Source organism: Schistocerca serialis, chromosome 12, assembly GCF_023864345.2.
Source record: "Schistocerca serialis cubense isolate TAMUIC-IGC-003099 chromosome 12, iqSchSeri2.2, whole genome shotgun sequence".
In the NCBI taxonomy this organism is placed as follows: domain Eukaryota; kingdom Metazoa; phylum Arthropoda; class Insecta; order Orthoptera; family Acrididae; genus Schistocerca; species Schistocerca serialis.
In genome coordinates this window covers 107,847,378-107,855,808 of record NC_064649.1, presented here as the reverse complement: position 1 = coordinate 107,855,808, position 8,431 = coordinate 107,847,378, and the positions used below count along the sequence as shown (strand labels likewise).

Sequence of the window (8,431 nt, the reverse complement as noted above, 5' to 3'; positions counted from 1 at the left end):
TGCCATAAGATTTCACACACATTTGAACACCTAGCCTGTGACGTCACCCGAGCTACAGTGATCAAAAGAATGTTTCGTAGCATGTGACCAAATCTCGAAATTTAATGTTTTTCTTAAAGCTATTATTACATAAAAACAACAGGTATTTCGTGAGAATATCGAACAAAAGTACTATTTGAATGTTATAATCCCTCAAAATAACATACTTCGAATCTTGTTTTTAACGTAGGAAGATAGTCTATTGTCGCTTCGAGAGGTGTACAGGTGAGCGAGAGTGGTTACAGACTTGTTTACAATGATGACTAGAGACAGGCTAAACTGTAAAACTGAAACATCACTGTATGAATGTGAATAATACCGCTTCTTGCCCTTGAAATACTGTACTTGTTGCGTTCCAGGGTAGGGCCTCTCTAAAATCGATGTATCGATAGTCTTCCGCAATTTTCTATACCTGTTGCCGGCATTGTTGATCGTATAATCGAAATATCGATGTCCAAATCGCAATGTACAGTACCGACATTTTTACTTTATATTATACTTTTTTCGCAATTTTCGATAAATATTTGAAGTTGTTCTTTTGAAAGTGTAGTAGAGCAAAATTTTACTTTCAATGTGTGAAGTGTGAAGAAGTCTTATTACTTTTTGAGCTTCCATCACGTCCAGTCTTTCTCTCTGACTGTGAGAAGCAAGTATAGGTTGGCTCAAAGTTGTAGTCAGATTGCACTGGGGGGGGGGGGGGGGCGAATTGAATAACAAGACATCCAGTGTGCAGGAATATCACACCAGTTGTGTTAAAAAAGACTTTTTAACGCAAACAGCTTTCTACTTCTTCACATCGGCATTCTTCAAAACTGATGAACAAAAATCTGAAGTGACAAGACTGGTCTTTGTGGTGGGCGGAGACGTGCGAGGGGAAACGCTGACGTAATCGGCGCTCGGTTCTACCAACGGAAACTGCAACGTAATTTTGACACTGCAACTGCTAGATCGCTGGCGTTTACAGAAATGAAACAAAAAAACTGGCAAGTCAACATGAAGTGGTTCGGACAAATGCGATTATGTGACGAAACCGCCACTTACATGCAGTTACCATTGTTAGCACAGTGGTTAGGGCCTATCGCCAACCGTGAATGTGCATCATTTTCCTTTCAGTTCTTGCTTTAAATGGGATAGGCACGCTGCTAGCTTCTTGATGTGCAGAATAACTAATAATAAATCAGTGTATAAATATACAGCTCTAAAACTGGCAGTAAATTTTCAATGTGCAGCTAATGTTGTTTTAGCCGGTACGTCGATATATTTTCCGTCGATGTATCGATAATTTCTTTCTCTGTATCAAGGGCCGAAAGTGATGGTATTTTTAAATTTCGATCTATCCAATTCCCGATATTTTTCAAAACATCAGCAGTTCTATTCCAGAGCCTGTGAAATGTAAACAGGTTTGTGCACACTGGTTTGATTTCAATATACGTGGTTTGATTTCAATATACGCAGTAGCCGGCGATGTAACTGTCTGCATAATATTTTTAGCTTATATACAAATAAATAGCTGCATAAGCGTTCCAAAATGATTTAATTTATGGAGATTATGACATCTTTTCAGCAGAATGCTAACTGTAGCTAAAATTTTCTTCTTATTTTTTTTTTTTTTTCTTCTTCACGTACCCCCAAAGGCAACTTTTACGTTCAACTCTGTACTCCCAAATGACACGTCGGCTTAAGAAGTTACATCTTAATTGCATGTGGAAGTATATTAGTCAGTTTTAAATGCTGAAATAAGGTATTAGTCTATAGAGTGCAGAATTAAACGAAAGTGTATAACGCTCATTTTAACTTTGAAGTAGCCCCTGAGATGTCTTCACGTACCCTCGGCGTTGTGGTTACACTCTGCGAGTACTTGTATTCAGTACCCCAGCTGTAGTTCAACTACTAAAAGACTGGTTTCACTCAGAAGACGGAATGGATAGCCCACTCAGCCAAAACACTGCAGAGTGGTTTCAGTTGAAAAAACGCATTATTACGTGGCTCAACAGACAAAAAAAAAAAAAAAAAAAAAAAAAAAAAAAAAAAAAAAAACCTGTAGACTGGTTACACATGAAATCAAGGAATGAATAATTCAGTCAGTATGTAAAATTACACTGTACCGTATCGAGTGTTTTCGTTCCGTTGTTTACACAGATTAGTTTCATTCAAAATAATGAATGAATAGTTCAACCGACCGAATAAGTCAACTGGTTTCCAATAACTCACAGAATCGATTATTTCATTCGTTTGTTCCCGTTACTAGGCTAGCGAGGGCAGGGTGTGAACGGAGGGATACACTCATTTTTGCCTCGCTCAAATTGCGATTGGAACAGTTCAGCAAATTCGGCTATACTGGTGAACAACTATCCGGCACCATGTACTGTTCAACGGCTTTGCAAATGTCAGAACTGTGTAGACGCAGCTTGTAATGAAGCAACTTAACGTTGTTCCAGACTGGGAGCCGAAAGCAAGTCTTTTGTGTTTCGGCAGCTGAGCCATCCAAAAACGCCTCAGAGTGGACTATTCGTTCACATTAGCGGTTCTCAACATTTCTGAGATCATTACCCATATTAGCTACCAACCCTGCCCTCTCCCCCCCCTTCCCCCTATCCCCCTCCAGCCGTGCTACACTATCCCATACATCGTAGCTAATCTTTAGAATAGAAAATTATTTTATTTGCACACTTTCATTTTTAAAATGACGAATGATAAATGGTGTTTTTGTAGATGTTTCAGTAATGAACGAACTAAAGAGACAACAGGTACTGTTCATTTGTAATAAGCTCATTTTTTACATAATAATGCAGTTATCAGTGCAGCAAGAATTCTACCAACAACTCCTTGCCAAGAAACAGAGCTATCCACACTGAGGGCAGACACATCTAACAAAAACACCACTTCTTTCCCTGCCGACCTGCTTCATCCACACCCTGCACCCTACTTAAAATCAACCATATTAAAATGTATGCCCAATATTAGGGCTATTGTCTGTAATAGCCTTGATGCCCAGATTCTGAACTGGCAGAAATTTAAAGAATTGACTGCTCATGCAGTCCTCTTATTATCAGTATTATTATTATTATTATTATTATTATTATTATTACTATTATTATTATGCTGTGTAGCCTCTGCAGCAGTATAGCGTACCTATTCCAATGTTGCTGTTGTGTTCAGCTGTGAATTAGTTCGCTTTTTCTTATGGAACGAATACCGAAGAAATACACAAACGGCCATTAAAATTGCCACACCAGGAAGCAATGCAGATGATAAGCGGGTATTCATTGGACAGACATATTATACTAGAACTGACATGTGATTACATTTTCACGCAATTTGGGTGCATAGATCCTGACAAATCAGTACCCAGAACAACCACCTCTTGCCGTAATAACGGCCTTGATACGCCTGGGCATAGAGTCAGAGCTTGGATGGCGTGTACAGGTACAGCTGCCCATGCAGCTTCAACACGATACCACAGTTCATCAAGAGTAGTGACTGGCGTATTGTGACGAGCCAGTTGCTCGGCCACCATTGACCAGACGTTTTCAATTGGTGAGAGATCTGGACAATGTGCAGGCCAGGGCAACAGTCATACATTTTCTGTATCCAGAAAGCCCCGTACAGGACCTGCAACATGCGGTCGTGCATTATCCTGCTGAAATAAACGGTTTCCCAGGGATCGAATGAAGGGTGGAGCCATGGGTCGTAACATATCTGAAATGTAACGTCCACTGTTCAAAGTGCCGTCAATGCGAACAAGAGGTGACCGAGACGTGTAACCGACGGCACCCCATACCACCACGCGGGTGATACGCCAGTATGGCGATGACGAATACACGCTTCCAATGTGCGTTCACCGCGATGTCACCAAACACGGATGCGACCATCACGATGCTGTAAACATAACCTGGATTCATCCGAAAAAATGACGTTTTGGCATTCGTGCACCCAGGTTCGTCGTTGAGTACACCATCGCAGGCGGTCCTGCCTGTGATGCAGCGTCAAGGGTAACCCCAGCCATGGTCTCCGAGCTGATAGTGCGTGCTACTGTAAACGTCGTCGAACTGTTCGTGCAGATGGTTGTTGTCTTGCAAACGTCCCCATCTGTTGACTCAGAGATCGAGACGTGGCTGCACGATCCGTTACAGCCGTGCGGATAAGATGCCTGTCATCTCGACTGCTAGTGATACGAGGCCGTTGGGATCCAGCACGGCGTTCCGTATTACCCTTCTGAACCCACCGACCATATTCTCTCATTGGATCATTGTCACGATTGGAGCTCAATGTCGCGATACGATAAACCGCAATCGCGATAGGCTACAATCCGACCTTTATCAAAGTCGGAAACGTGATGATACGCATTTCTCCCCCTTACACGAGGCATCACAACAACGTTTCACCAGGCAACGCTGGTCAACTGCTGTTTGTGTATGAGAAATCGGCTGGACACTTTCCTCATGTCACACATTCTAGATGTAGCCACCGGCGCCAACCTTGTGTGAATGCTCTGAAAAGCTAATCATTTGCCTGTCACACATCTTGTTCCTGTCAGTTAAATTTCGCGACTGTAGCACGTCATATTCGTGGTGTAGCAATTTTAATGGCCAGTAGTGTATTTCAACACGCGATCATAGCTGCAAATATTCTTATTTACACTTAAGATCAGATCTGCAACATGCTCAGTTCATATAAGACCTCATCAGTTGTGGGAACTCTACGCATAATAACCTGGAGTAGGCATTTCGTGAGATATTTAAGTATATACGGTGTGTTCAAAAAGTCTCTCCGCAGTGCCGTATGATTGTTAGCCGCGCGTGCCGTATGCCGCAGTGAATATACCGAAATGAAACTCACTGCAGTATCGTTGTGCGTTCATTGTTTCGTTGTAAAATATGGTACCCGCAATCCGACGTCTACAAATTGCAATCCAAACTCCTGTTTTCACAGAATGAAGTGGTTCCCCATGAATACAAAATGGATTTGCAGCACTCCACATACCCGGATAAATGAAACCACGTCTCATCAGTGAAAAACGTTTCATTAAGAATATCCGTTCCATTTTGCTGCACGAAATTTTTGAACCATTGACAATAATGCAGTCTCCTGCCATGGTCAGTATTTTTCAGTTCTTGCACGACTATCACTTTGTATGGGAAAAGTTCTAATATTTTCCTTACAGCTCTGTGGGCCGTTCCGACACTAAAATCGATTTCCTGGGCGAGTTTTCTTACTGCCTTGTTTGAACGAATGGACATTTTATCGGAAATATCGAGTAGTTTATCCTCAGACAAAACGCTAGGACTACCACTTCTCGACGCATCTGTCACTGAACCCGTACTTCGAAATTTGTTAATCAAATCTCGCAGAGTATCGCGATGTGAGGGTGTTGTCTCCGGGAAAACTGAACTAAATGTTTGACGAACTGAAACTGTGTATTTACCGCCAGCCTTGAGCACTTGTTCGACTAAAAACACACGTTCTTTAATCGTTAGCATTTTAACAGTGACAAAAACGAAACAAACGAACATAGGAACTAAACTTAAACGTTCTCGTCAACACGTAACGACACACACCAACGATACTACTGACGCTGGCTGAGATAAACGAAACAGTGGAGTGTTGGGAGAGTCCACTTGAAGGGAAGTAACCCAGGCAGGTGAACAATCATACGGCACTGCGGAGGGACTTTTTGAACACCCCGTATCACGCATATGTCTCCATCTTACTGTTATAGTTGCTGGTGCACAGTACAAAATACGTGCGTAGGGCGGATACTATGTGAGGCAGATGCTGTTCATACATTTGTTACAGAAACTGTAAACCCCACCAGCACAATATGTGAAAAGAAACGTAATTATTGGTAGCTTTTATAATCAGCATTACAGTCCTACGAAATAGTGATGATAGCAACGATATATTAAATATAATTTAGTTTAGTGACTGAAATACAGTTGAAACCCTTTGTTTTTACCCTTAAGGAAATAACATTTTATCCCTCAAGGGGTAATTACGCCCAAAGTTGGGAACTTATGACCCACACACACATTCGCGTAACAGATTCATTGGAAATGCCGAGTGGCTAGGGACTCCGGTCGGGTAGACCGTTCGCCTGGTGCAGGTCTTTCGAGTTGACGCTACTTCGGCCACTTACGTGTCGATGGGGATGAAATGATGATCATAAGGACAACACAACACCCAGTCCCTGAGCGGCGAAAATCTCCGACCCAGCCGGGAATCGAACCCGGGCCGTTAGGTATGACATTCCGTCGCGCACAGTTTCATTTGTCTCATGCGACAAAGTCAAACACAGCTGCTTAGGTTACAGGCTTCACTAACACGTCTTTCTATGTTGTAACATGGATTTTTTTGTTGACTTTTCTCCTCAAATGAAGTAAATCTCATACAAAATAGTTTCTTCTGCAATCATGCTGGCCTGTATACCCAATACAATTGTGGAACAATGATACAGTAACACTGTTAAAGCTACTGCAGTGACAGTTTTCGTTATGTCGATGATTTCAGGCGTTAATTTTGTCTATTTCAAAGTAAATTTTTCCTTACTCGGTTGTATTTTTTATTTTCTACTTAAAGTGCACCATGTGTTTTCAAAAATAGCTTATTTTCTTACAGCCGACTGTTGCCAATTCTGGAACCTGGAAAAATCGTATTTCTCTATGTATCTAATCTACTGTCGTGTCACTTCAACAATGAAAAATGAAAATGAAATAATGAAAAATGAAAAAAGTACTTAGAGTAAAATGTCGACTTCAGTACTTGAATATCATGCAGTTTTCCCCTGTGTAGAAAACCTGGTGAAAGTTGCACTTTTTGATGTAGAATCACTGCAACTGCGCAACGTAACATAAATTCAACTGTCACTTCTTTTTGTACGCAATGTCCAACAGAAACAAATCTTACATTAGACACCGAAAATGACGATTGAATTAATGTTACGTTAAGAAATTATAGTGACTCTACGCCAAAAATTGCAACTTTCACCCGGTATGGGAAACTGCATGAGATTCATATGGCTGCGCCTGGAGGTGGAATAACCCGTAATCACTATTGCTAATTTAAAAAAAAGCCTTCTGATCGAACTTATGATTGTGACTTATACAGTGATAATAAGCCATTGTCTGCGCGTAAGATTCATAATCGAGTAATCATATGTTTCTGCCAATAATAGTAAAACACACAAAAATATTCTGGAGGAGCTGGGATTTGAACCCAGGACTTTCTGCATGCGAAGCAGACACTCTACCACTGAGTTACACCCCCACCGCATGATGTGGAACACTGATACGTATCAGATCGTAGCAACAAGTTGTCATCACGGCCACCATACGGCGCTAGTGTCGTAAGATGTAGGGCATGTATTTCATTGAATAAGATTTGTTTATCTCTCTGGTACGTGTGATATTCCGTTGCATACATCATTTACCTCGTATATATGAAGTGACAACATGAAAAAATGTGACACCACAGGAATGCAGAAGAGTGAGAAGAAATGTTTGTCTAATATGTAGCGAAGGACGCGTACCGCTGCTGCCACCTACCAGCAGTTCAGGGAACGTCTACGCGGCAAGCGACTCGCTTCCGACAGCTCTCCCGCATAGCTACACCGCCGCGCATGCGCACTGCGGCGCCGATTGTTGCGCATGTCCGCGTGCGCGGACAACTCGAATCGACCGCCGGCTCCAGATGACTGCGCAGGACCGGTGGATGCTGCGGAGGGGTAAGGGCGCGCAGAAAGCGCGAGGCAATTTAACGAGAGCGGACATCGCGACAGAAATTAGACTCCGCGGCGCCTGAATGCGACAAACGCGGTAGCATAGAGGAAACTCTGTGTCCAGTCCCGCGCTCTAAACGCGCGTTTACGTGGCGTTAGACTGCGAGACACGTTTCGTGAAACCAGATTCGCGGAAGTGGCTTCGTAAATGACTCCATTTTCTACATCTACAGCAACATCATTACTCCGCAAGCCACAGTACTTTGTGTGGCAGGAGGTACCCCGTACTAGTGATTTCCTTTGCTGTTCCACTCACAAATAGAGTGAGGGGGAAATGATTGTCTATATGCGTCAGTATGATAGCTAATTTCTCATATCTTGTGCGCAGCTTGTGGTCTTGCGGTAGCGTTCTCTCTTCCCGCGCACGGGGTCCCGGGTTCGATTCCCGGCGGGAGCAGGGATTTTTACTGCCCCATGTTGACTGGGTGTTCTTCCTCATTATTTTGTCATTATTAACTCGCAAGTCGCCGAAGTGGGGTCAACTAAATAGGACTTGCAATACGGCGGCCGAACATCCCCGCATGGGGCGTCATTTCATTTCATTTCTCGTATCTTATCTTTGTGGTTCCTATGCGAAATGTATGTTGGTGGTAGTAGGATCGGTCTGCAGTCAGCTTC

At 42.6% G+C, this 8,431-nt stretch overlaps 1 non-coding gene across 1 annotated transcript; it reads right to left on the bottom strand.

The window, feature by feature from the left end:
- Positions 1-7,230: 7,230 nt before the first annotated feature.
- Positions 7,231-7,302, bottom strand: Trnaa-cgc (transfer RNA alanine (anticodon CGC)). The gene has a single exon. It is a non-coding gene; the product is annotated as a tRNA-Ala (tRNA).
- Between the last annotated feature and the right edge of the window lie 1,129 nt (positions 7,303-8,431).